The sequence below is a fragment of the Aulonocara stuartgranti genome, assembly GCF_965226115.1.
Source record: "Aulonocara stuartgranti genome assembly, chromosome: 23".
NCBI lineage: Eukaryota > Metazoa > Chordata > Actinopteri > Cichliformes > Cichlidae > Aulonocara > Aulonocara stuartgranti.
The window spans coordinates 44650943-44663256 of NC_138958.1; the positions used below are offsets into that span (position 1 = coordinate 44650943).

General features: G+C 43.1%; 1 protein-coding gene across 1 annotated transcript in view; it reads left to right on the forward strand.

The window, feature by feature from the left end:
* The window catches only part of LOC309701482 (uncharacterized protein), a 2150955-nt gene that overhangs the window by 59791 nt on the left and 2078850 nt on the right, over window positions 1-12314 (forward strand). The window lies entirely within an intron of this gene.

A 12314-nucleotide genomic window follows, 5' to 3' on the forward strand; every position in this document is an offset into this window, starting at 1 on the left:
GATTGTAGCTACAGGTTTGCAAAGTGTGTGTTACAAAATTGCAAACTGAGTGCAAAGCAGTGTTTGTGCTTTTAGTTTTGCACACTCAGTGAGTGGTTTTGCTATAAGTATCAATAGTTTTAGGAATTGTGCTGTAAGAATCACAGTTAGGGTTTAAGCATTCAGAAAAACCTGTAATAAACGCACACGCATGCGTCTTCAGCATTACTGGGTTTCTGCAGCTCCTGGTTTCCTGTTTAATACATTCACACAAGCAATCAAACGCTATGAATCGTTCCACAATGTTTGCAGTCACTTTTCTTATCCCTCCTGACTCAAGAGCATAAAGCGATCTACGTTAGCTCTGGGAATTCTGACGGTCGTTCAGTAAATCTTTGTTTAATCTCTTTATTTGCTTTTTGGAGAAGTGAAGGTACAAAAACCTCGTCAATCAAATTTGCTTCGGTGGACAGAAAACAGCCGTTGTAGACTGTTTGGGGTTACCTTTTATAAGTATTGAATTTTCAAAAGTGAAGTCAGTTCTTCTGACCAGGTTCAGACCAGGATGAACACAAGTATGATACTGGACCCACTAGAGAACTGGTCCCAGCTGTGGGTTCACCTCCTCCTGCTGAACTCATAGGACAGACTCTAATGTAGCATCACGTTCATCGGTCACTCCTGACCTCCTGTGAAGCATGACGGATGTGTAATTAATGACTTCATTATTTGGGGGCATTATTGCTCTAAAAATCATATTAATAGTATTATTATTATTGTGCTTTAGGCTGCACTGATAACGCAGAGGTCTCTTCTTCCTCTGGGCTGTTTAAAGGGCCAGTTTGTCCAAAGCTGTGTATATACCAGCTGCTGTCAGGCTTCAGATGTCTGCATTAGTCCACAGTCCACTGTTTGTAAGCCATTGCTTTACTGCAAAAGTTCCCATCTACTGTAAAGAAATGGAGATAAGCAGGCACATAATATGAAAAGGCATGCTGTAGCTGACTTTGTCTTTTCTGATCCATCGGTTTGTGTGGCTCTTTCCACAGGAGGGACCTAACCCACACTTTATTTACTTATATGATAAGTTTAGTGGAGTGGAGTGCAAAATACACAGTGTTTACTTTTAATTTAACAACATGAAGCTGCATCAAGTTTCCATGGTGACTGCTCAAGAAATTCTGCATTCATAAATAAACATCAGACTGTCAAAAGAGCTCATCTGTGCGAGACCACCGAGCTGAGAGCATTTTCAGGTCCAGATCCCCCGTACGCCATCGTTGGAGAGCAGTTGACGTTTTTCTTCCTGACTTTGATTTGAACACGTTTAAATGGAAAAGAGTCAAGGAATCTATAAGCCTATCAGGGTATGTGACGCTTTTGCTTTTACTGCATTTCAGTAATTTGAAGAATTTGATGTCGTTTTAAAAGTTGACAAACTGAGAATCATTTTAAGTAACAATGACTAAATTGCTATTTCTTTGACAGGTGTTGTTCAACACACCGATTTATGAAACAGCTGTAAAGATCTGCTGGTATCTTCCGGGCTACAAGGCTCAGGTTAGACCCAGATTCATGCAAACCAAAGCTGACAGAAAATATCAGGTCATTTCTGAGGACCTGAGAGTGGTGGTGATTAAATGTCTCCTTTACTTTTAGGTTGCGATAATGACGGAGTTTCTCAGACTTCAGCAGGAAGATCTAATTCCACCGAACCTCACTGCTGAAGATCTGAGAGATCTTTTGGTGGAGAAGAGCAGGGAGACGCTCAGAGAGCAGTGAGTTACTGTCACACCTGAAAGTCTGTTTGTGATGACGTGTAAGTGCTGAGAGAAAACCTCTGCTTTGCTTTCTTTTGAAGGCTGTGGGAGTTTGAGTTAGAGGATTTTGACGAAGAGGAAGCCAAACCTCTTCTAAGGCTGGTAAGACGAGAAAACCCACAAGACTTTTTTTTCATTACGTGCACATAACCTTTACACATAAGCGCACTGTAAATGTGTTTTCTGTTTCAGGTGTGGGCGGTGAACGTCAGCAATAAAATGAGGGACGTTGAATTTGAAGCCAGGTTGCTTCTTCAGTTCCCAGAGGCCGTACCTCCTAAATTTCAGTGAGTCACATGTAACATACAGTTATTAACCCTGTAAGACCCAACCCATCAAAAAACAGCCAGAAAATTCAGATTCTTTGGAACTGAGATGTTTATCAACCCTTTAAACAAAAGCCACACATGAGTTCTTTGCTATGTCATGTTGTGTATGATTTACTTTTATTGTGTATTTATTTTTTGTATCACATTTGATACACTGGGTGTTTTTGGCAACTTTTTGTTAACGACAATGTTAACTTTAGACTAAAAAAGAGTTTTGTCCACAACATTTAGAAATTATAGCAAGTATTGATCATGTTGATGAGATCGAGGTCTCAGAAACTCATGTATGATACAAAGGTGGTTACAGGGTTAACAGTCCAGCTACAGTGTTTCAATATTTAAATGATGCTTTGAATATGTTTAACAGATAACTCTTATCATGTTTTTCTACAGAGCACCTAAACTCCTCAGCGCGGTGAAGGATTACGTTGAAATCCTGAAAAAGAAGCAGCAGGAACAGCCTAACAGCAAACTGCTCACCGCGCAGGAGGTAGTGGTCGAGGTAGTTCCCCGCGTTCTCCAGGGCTTCTGGGAGCTTCCTCCTCGTCCCCTCCTAAACATGGCCTCCCAGAGTCTAAGTATCCTCTCCACCAGTGTCACCAAGGCCACTTTAGATCGTGTCTCCAAGAGCCTCACGGCGATGGAAACACAGGCCGTCTTCACCCGCTCTATCCGAGACGATCTGGTCGACAGCATCCTGACGGAGATTAGACAGAAATTTCCTGAAGAAATTCTGTCTATCCAAGTTGCAAACTTTGCACCCCTGTTGCTGAAGACCATTGCTGATGTAGCAAGGATCCGGATATGTGAAATCTTTGAGCCCCCTTCAAGTCCTGATGTGAAGAGCACAAATGGTGAGCGCTCCTCTGACGGCCTTTCAGTGGCAAATGTTCCACCAGCCGAAGAAGCTCTGTCAGAAAGTGTTGCAGAGCCCAACGTTCCCTGTGAGGAACTTCTTTCTGAAAGGGCATCCAGTCTGAGTACTCGAGACCTTACGATCGAAGGAGCTCTGTCAGAAAGTGTTGCAGAGCCCGACGCTCCCTGTGAGGAACCCTATGGCGAGTCCAAATCCTGTGTTGAAGGTGAAGATCATATGATCAACGGATCTTGTTCTGAAATTGGGCCGGTTCCTGATGTTCCCTTTGAGGAACCTTTTCCAGAACCTGAAGCCAGCATGAAGTCCGAAGACCGTCAGATCAAGAAGAAGAAAAAGGGCTTCTTCAAAAGACTGAGGAGTCTGTTCTGCTGCTGTTGCAGACCAAAAGTCACCGACTGACACTGAAGCTGTGACCCAGTGTTGGTGTTGCAGTAACTCTAAATATGTAAATATGTTCCTTAATGATTGTTCTTCATGTTTTTGGGGGTTTCTTTAGTTTTCAGTGGGCTGGGTGTTTTTTCTCCTCCGTGTTCTTTACTTGATTCTTGTTCATAGTTCCTGATTTGTTTTCCTAGTTCTTGTTTCTTAGTTTGTAGTTTCTTGAGTCCACCTGAGTTTCCAGCAATAAAAGCTGCCGATTCAAGTTTCATTCCACATAAGAGTCCTGTGTTTGGGTCCTACTACCTGCCTGTCACAGCACACCATGACAGAAACTTTATAAACTCATTCATATTTCTACACGAGTCTCCAGCTATGTTAAAGATTTTTTTTCTTTCAAACATTTGTAAGAATCTCTTATGGTTCTCAAAATACTTCCACAAGTCCAGTAAGTGTAGTGCAGTAACATATTGATGGTATTATTTTTAATAATTATTTATTATTTTTAATGCACTTTGAACTGAAACTGGTATATAAAATGTACTTCCTGTAGAAAATGCAGTGTGAATGCTAATAGCTGAATAGCTTGAGTTGAATTTTTATAATTGCTGAAATCTTTGGTGAAAAACATGTTACAGTTTTTGCCCGTTGCTTGAACACATTTTGCAAAACGTCGCTCATTGTGCCAAAACTCTAAACACAAGTAAACAGGACACATCAAAATATACCATTCACATCTGTGCCAAACTGAAACTCTGCTGTCAAAACCTAACATTCCTCTGTCAAGATGTAACTCTGTTGACAAAATGACACATACTTGCATCACATGCAGATCAGATCAGGGGGACACACTAGTCTACTTCATATAAAACACTGCAGTCTTTCATTGTCATTGTTTATTCTGAAGGCACATTTTCAGGAGACACAAACAACCAAAAAAAGCAAATAGGCCTACTCAATATTGTCCACTGCAGCACCATGAATTCAGATAAAGCAAAACACAAACATAATACAGTAATAGAAAAAACACTATACTGTACACACAAAAAATCATGACAATTGTGCATACGTGGGCTCATGGATCCCGCCGTCTGTTGGGGTCTGGCCACAGGACCTCATCGACATCGCAAGCAGTGTCTTCTCCCGCTGGGCACCGGGGAAAATATCCTCTTGCATGTCGAAACCATCCATGGATTGCTGTCACCTGAATGTAAATAGAAATATATGTGGTGGCCCCTAGAGACAAAACACGTACAAACTCCAAAGCACATTTCTAGCTTGAACTGAACTTCCAAAACAGAGCTACCTAGAACAGCGGTCCCCAACCCCCGGGCCTCGGACTGGTACCGGTCCGTGAGTCGTTTGGTACCGGGCCGCGAGAGTTGAGGCTCAGGTGTGAAATGTCTGGTTTTCAGGGTTTTTATCGCTTTTCAGCGTTATTTTGTTATCGTTTTTATCATTAACTCGGTTTTCCTGGGTCTTTTCACGTGTGTTATGAATAAATCTTCTTTTTCGGTACCGGTACTAGTTTTATTTTGTTGTATTTATCCGTGACACCTTAAAGGCCGGTCCGTGAAAATATTGTCGGGCATAAACCGGTCGGTGGTGCAAAAAAGGTTGGAGACCGCTGACCTAGATCACGTAAATTACACAATTGAAAGCATGAAAGCATATGTGTATTGTTTGTGTATTTATGCACAAGCATTCATATATATTCAAATCATTAAAAAAAAAAAGTTCATTTGCCTGTTACTACCACACACCAAATCTGGTCGTTGGTACTTGCTGAACTGAGAGACACAACAGCAGAGGTCACTATTAATGCTATAAAAGAGGCCTTTGCAAGACATGCAGTTGCCGAGACTGTGGTATCGGACAACAGGCCGCAAGTTTCATCAGAACAGTTCAAGCACTTTGCTAAAGAGTACCAGTTCACACATGAAACGAGCAGCCCCAGGTACCCCCAAGCCAACGGGGAGGCAGAACGCGCTGATCGTACCATTAAAGACTTGAGAGGACTGTGACTACAGCAGAGCACTGCTAGCGTGCAGGGCCACCCCACTGGAACATGGGCTCTCACCGGCACAGTTGCTCATGGGGAGACACCTGCGTACCTCTCTGCCACAAGCTGCTGCGAAGCTGGTGCCAAAGTGGCCCGACCTACAGGCTTTTCGCGAGAAGGATGAGGAGGGGAGGCGTGAGCAGGCAAAACACTACAACCGCAGACATAGAGTCAGGACAGAAGGTGTAGATTACTACTGAAGGAACCACTGGAGCAGTAGTTGGACCTGCCAGTGCTCCCAGATCTTATGTGGTAGAGACAGACAGGTTTTCTAAGGAGAAATAGGAGCCACCTCACACCAACAGGGACTGTTACCAGATCTGGTCGAGCGGTGAGACCTCGTGTAAGATTGGATGTGTAATTCTCTGAAGTTATCCATTCAGGCCCTATTCAAAGCTGGCTTAGGCTGTTAGAGATGTTTACAATTATGTGTTTCGTTTAAATGTAAGTGAACAAGTGAGAGATGTGTATCATTTTAACGTTTGATAATGCTCTGCATTCCTGTTCTTGTGAGCTGAGTGAGTCATTATGAAGTATGTCTTTAGCTAAAAGGAGGTGTAGCGGGAGACTACTGTACCCATAAGGCTGTGTGTGTGTGTGGGGGGGGGGGGGGGGGGGGGGTATGATCTAAATTATAATATTGCTGACTGTCTGAGGCAAAATTTCCCCAAATCGAATCGAATCGAATCATGGATTGAATCGATTCGGGCAAGGGCGTCGATTTGGCATGGACGGAGGGGACATGTCCCCACCAATATCCAGCGATTATTGAATTGTCCTCACCAATAATTTGATCTCTTCGAGTAAAGAAAAGCAAACCTGATAGAAAGAAGAAAAAAAAATCTGTCAACGTCTCATTCACCCAGCGGTGCCGAAAGAGTTAAATTACGTCCTGTACTGGAGTCCTACCTCATGTGACAAATATGGCCAATGTGATTGGCTGAACCTTTCAGGGAGCTCCGTTGAGTTTTAGCAGCGGCAAGCCTGCGCTCCCAGGAGGAGAGGAGGACGGCAGCAAAGAGGAAGAACCTGGATATAAGAAAGTCTTTTTCAGAGAAACCTGTAAGTCACTTAAAGCCAAGTTCACTCATAATGTCACGGTCTGGCTGGCAGACCGTGGGGGTGTAGGGAAGGAGGACACAGGCGCGGTGCTCTATGTACAAGCAGTGCGTTTATTTACAGCGATGGACAGACATGACAATAAATCCCGTGCTCTCCCGACTCCCGTGACGTGTCCTCTTCCCAGTGCTAGTGCTCCTGTCTCCGCTTCTCCGTGATGAGCACCCCGTGCTCGCTGTCCTCTCGTCTCCCCGTAACTCCTGGGGACATAAGAGAGAGGAAGCCGTCAGACACACAATAATGCAGCAGACTCAAACTAGGAACTGGTCGAGAGACTGACGTGAAGCCACGCAATGATCCAGCGTCGGAGAGAGCTCCACCACACTCTCAAATAGCTCCTCCGACAGGCCTGATCAGCTGCAGGTGTGGCCAATCACCTGCCAGGGCCACACACACACACACACACACACACACACACACACACACACACACACACACACACACGTCTACAAGCAGGGAGAACGAGGGACAGCAATACAAAATACATACATTATAATATTAGTCCATAACTGCTCAGGGTCCTGGGTCTGACACATAAAATGTGTCCGTCACAATAACGTTGCAGGCTATGCTAGGCTTTGGCCCACATCAGTCTAAAACTGTATGTAACCATGAATAACGTGTTTTGGAAACTAACAGCACAACATGCAGCACTGTTAGTTCTCTCAGTCTCAGAGCAGCGTTTCTAATTCTAATCTAAGTGAAGCTGTCAGAGAAAACAGCAGCCTCGAGCAGCCAGGATATTAGTTTACAGAGGCTGTTAGAATTATATGCCTAACGTTAAAATGTTGGTGACACAAGAATTTCATCTTAATGGCACTGACGTATTCATAGGTCATAGTTATGATTTTGCAAATATTCCACCTTGTAGTGCAGTTTGCACAACTTGTTTTAAAAATGCACTCAGCCTACAAACATTACTGATCAGTCAAGATCTGCACAAAGTGACAGACACACTGAAGCAGCTCCACATTTTATTCTTATTGTCATGTATGTCCTATTTGTCAGGTGACAGAAGAAGCAACACAAAGCTCAGAGAGCAATGGTGACACAAGATCACAGGTGGAATTGGATGATGACGCAGAATGAGAAGAGCGAAAGTGGATCGCTAAATGAAACGGATGAACCAGAACTGGTTTGTAAAAATGCTGCAGCTTCAGTGGTGTGGAACTGGTTTAGCTTTTGTCCGTCAGATACACAACAAAGCACTATTTTTGGTAGAGCATGCTAGCGGGCCGTCGTTATTACCGTGTTGTTTGGAAAATACGGCGCACTTAAAATCAATCCTTTGATTTTTCTGAAAGTCGACAGAGCCCCTTATAACCCCGTGTGCCTTATGTATGAACTCTGGTTGTGTTTACTGACCTCGAAACGATTTTATGTGCACGGCGCTCGAAAATCTGTCAGATGTTTCAGTACGACTTTGCTAAGCTACCACCGCTTGATGGATTGTCGGAGCGTTACGGCTGTCGTAGGCAGGAGCCTCGCGGAGTGAGCCATGTCTCCGTGACGACCAGGACACAGCAGTCACGGACGATTGGCTGTGCGGCGAGAAGTAGGTTCAGTTCTTCTATTTTGTTGACGACCGACCGTGCGCTGGTCAGAAAGATGCTCGGGAGCGGTGGTTTGAAAGGCTGCTTCTTTAGCCTGGCCAGCAGGCCCGACAGGCATCCCCGCTTTTGTTTGCGTTCCTTCCGCCGCCTGCGTTTCTTGGCAGAGCCGATAACAATCCACGGAGCACCCGATGTTCTCGCTATCTCCGGGGGGATGTTGTGCACCCTCTGATAATCACTGGTAATGGGGATCTGGCTGTTATATCCGATCTTGCATAATTCCAGATGGTTGTAGGAAAATTTGGCTTCACAATAAGGAAAACAAAAGAAGAAGAAAAAGTGGAGAAACAAAAAAGAAAGGCACCCAAGTGGAGAGCATAGAGCCGCTGCGTCTGTGCGCGCCGCCATCTAGTATACTTCTTCTACTACACAGCCTGGAGGTGTGTTTGGGGTCATTGTCCTGTTGAAAACTGGTCCCTAAATGCAATTTCTCAACGAGAAGTTTGGGCTCGGGTGAGTCTGCGTGCTGAAGATATCTACCTATTTGGAACCATGGTAACAGGGTTCTGGCTGATCGGAGCTGGCTTGAGAAAGCGGAACCGGCTGTTCAAACCCCCACAAGGCTGCCCGCTGGGATTGGAACGATGGGAGAGGCGTGAGTTTCTCAAAATGGGCTCATTGAGTCAGCACGGATAAGATCTTGGAGAGACTACGGCTGCTGTGGATACTCAGAATAAGATCTCTGACTGCAGACTGGATACATCTCGGAAGGGCTCGCTCAGAATAACATCTCGGGGAGGCACACTGCCGTGAGTTCTCAGAATCGAATCCCCCCTGCCATCCAGGAGGGCAGGGGGGTGCCGCTCAAGAACCAGGAAACGGGCAGGGAAAATCATCACAGACCCCTCACACCCTGCACACAGACTTTTTGATCTGCTGCCCTCTGGCAGACGGTACAGAAGCCTGCAGACCAGGACCACCCGACACAGGAACAGTTTCTTTCCCCTCGCCATCTCCCTTCTTAACACTTGACCTGTCACACTGCTCCCACTGCCAGACTGCAGCTGCACCTTATGTACATTTGTAGTATTCATTCCACCTCATTCATTTCTGTATTTTATGTATATACGTTTAGATTCGTTATTTATAGTTGCTGTTGTGGATAAGGCGTAGCTTTGGGTCACGTGGTGTCGGTAATAGTGATTGCTATATCATCTGTTCACGTCCTGAGGGAATTTTTGTGAATGAGTGGGTGATGGGGGAAGTCGACTTTTGCTGACCGCTCAAGCTTGGAATGTTTTGATCACTGTTTTTCTACCGATTTTAAGGATTTGATAACAAATAAAGGAGTTTTAACCTGGAACTTTGACTTACGTTTTAAACAGCGGACGCGTCAACATTATTCGCCTATTCAGCTGCTCGGCGACTCAAAGGCTTGACAGTCGCCAATAGTTGCTTTACACAGCTTTGTGTATGTGTGTATATAGACACGTGTGTGTGTGTGTGTGTGTGTGTGTGTGTGTGTGTGTGTGTGTGTGTGTCCTCACAGAAGGAAGGTCACAGCAGGAGCTTTTCTCGAACGCATTTCCAATCAGTTTTTTACAAGAAGTGTGGCTCATACAACGGTATAAATGTATTCTTTGTGATACTTTATAAATATGAAACTCTAAAGATTTTGAGTTCATGCACATTGTGAAACAAGAATCTAAATATTTGTGTCACAATGATTTCTATAAAAGCATTTTGTTTATGGGGATAATGTGACAAATCTTTTGTGACCCTATTAATGATCAGTGATAATTGAAGAGGAACCCTGGCTCGGGACATTTTCATGACAAGTGTCAGCGCAGACATCTACTAACGAGAGAACATGTTTTATCATCATAAACACGGTGATGTGAAGCATCGTTAAAGTGTCACTTCAGTAATGCTGACTCATGTTTTTAATAATGACTTTAAAACACTAATTTCTGTGGTTTATTTTAAGTTTACAGAATATAACATGTGGTAAGACGACGAGTTTTACTTCTCACTGTCCGTGTTATGTGTATCTATTTATCATGTATGCTACTTTGCCGACAATGTTTCATTGTGTTCATGAAATAAACCAGACTTTCACTGTCTGCATCTTTTACTGTTTTCTGCTTTTGTTCACTCCAAGTTTGACAAACCTACAGATATCCAGAGTTAACTCACTAACAATGTGGAGCAGTCTCAGTGTATTTAGCTGCTTTTTCCCTGAACACAACCAACTGAGAGAAACGCCTGTAGGCCTCACTTTGGTCATTTTGAACGCTGAAGGAGATTTGTTCCATAGACACCTTATACTAGTGTTTCCTGCACTACTATGTTCTATTTAAATCCAGATTCCTTTTATAGTTTGCAGTGAAATTTGTTAAACCGTTGCTTAATGGGACAGAAGTACAAGTCACTCTTTACTAACACATTTGTAGATGAGTTTATTGCTGAACGACACAGCTAGCAGTCTCACACACTCTTTAGGTTTTTCAACTTTTGTGTGTAATGGTTTAGTCTATCAAACCTCACCCTTTTCTCCCCAGTATCACAACAGTGTGACTCCCAAAGTACAGATCAGTAAACAACCAATGATTCTTAATCCAGAACAGAAAGATACAGTTGGAAGATGAATGATTGCGTTTTTATGATGTGTAGTAAAACGACCCCCTCTTCTTCTTCTCTGTGTTGGTGTTGTTCTTGACTACAGAGAATTGTTTTTACTAAAATGAAACATTTTCAGATGAAAATGTTTCATTTTATTTCACTGTAACACCCCCTCAATGCCATTTTTAGGATATTCTTGGTGATCCCATTTTTTGATATTTATGCTTTTGGCACTGAGGGTATCTGATACGCACGTTGTCACTGTGTTTTGTGCTACCAGCTGTGAGCTCTGCTTTTGCTTTGAGCAGTCTGTTTTTATTTTGTCTCGCGAGTGTGTGTTTTTCAAACCAGATCCTCCTCAGTTTGATTTTGTTACCACAAACTTTGTGTGAAGTTCACAACAGAGGTAAAGAGATTTAAACACACCAGTTTAAGGACGCAGCGATTGGACCAGCTGCACAGGGCTGGTGAAGCAGAGTGTGTCGGGGGAGATGTGCAACAGAAGCAGAGGGAACATTTTACAAGATGATAAATGGCACATTTAGGTGATTAAGGATTTGTTGACAAGATTAAAAGACACGTCCGTCAGAGTTCAACAACATTACAGTTTGATTAAATAAAAAGTTTTTAAACTACACAAGGTTCATTTTCTCCTCTGATAGTAAGCATATTAAACAGGTCAAGAAAGAAAGAGTATAAAGAAAAATAGTAAATGTGTCTAATTAAACTCTTCCTGTGAACCTTATATCATCCTTTAATATGTTCGGTGTTACAAACTTGAAGAAGCACGGAAAAGATCATCAGACATTAATCTAATCAGTTTTCAGCCTTCATTCATATTGAAAAGTTGAAATCTTCCCTGCTAGACCCAAGTGCAGCGTTTAACACCGTCGGCCAGAACATTTTATTACAGCTATTATTAAATGGAGAGTCCTCTTCACACACTGAGGTTAATTATGAAGCTCCACAGGCTTCTGTGCAAAGACCAGTTCTGTTTACATTATACGTGCTTTAGAAGACATAGCATACATTTTCACTGCTATGCATATGATACCCGCTTTTATTGGTTAAACTGCCGGGATGTCTTAGACACATAATGAGCTTTAATTTTCTGCTTCTAAGTTCAGATAAAACTGAGGTTATTGTAACGGGGCGTAAAAATCTTAGAAACACTGTGGCTAACAAGATCCTTACTCTGGATGGCATTGCCTTAAGCCGCCTGTTGCAGTCATTTGGCACATTATAAGTCAAATTGAAGCACACGATCCCAAAGCACAACATCAACATTTATTTATATACAAAAATGAAAATTCTTTTTACAGAAAAGAATTGTAACTTCACAATATTGCATTAAGATGAGCAGACAGATTTTAATCTCAGCATCGTGCACACAGATTTTTCAGGACACTGGAAGAGTTCCTGCCGTGGATTTAGATGTTAGTGTTGTGTGGATGATCCCATTCTGTGATCTTTGTGTTACTAACACTGATGCTTTTACACTTTAGGACCCTCGAGACCTCTGCTGCTCAGCCGTCCTGATCGCTGCCTCCACTTTAACCAGAGGCTGTAACCTCT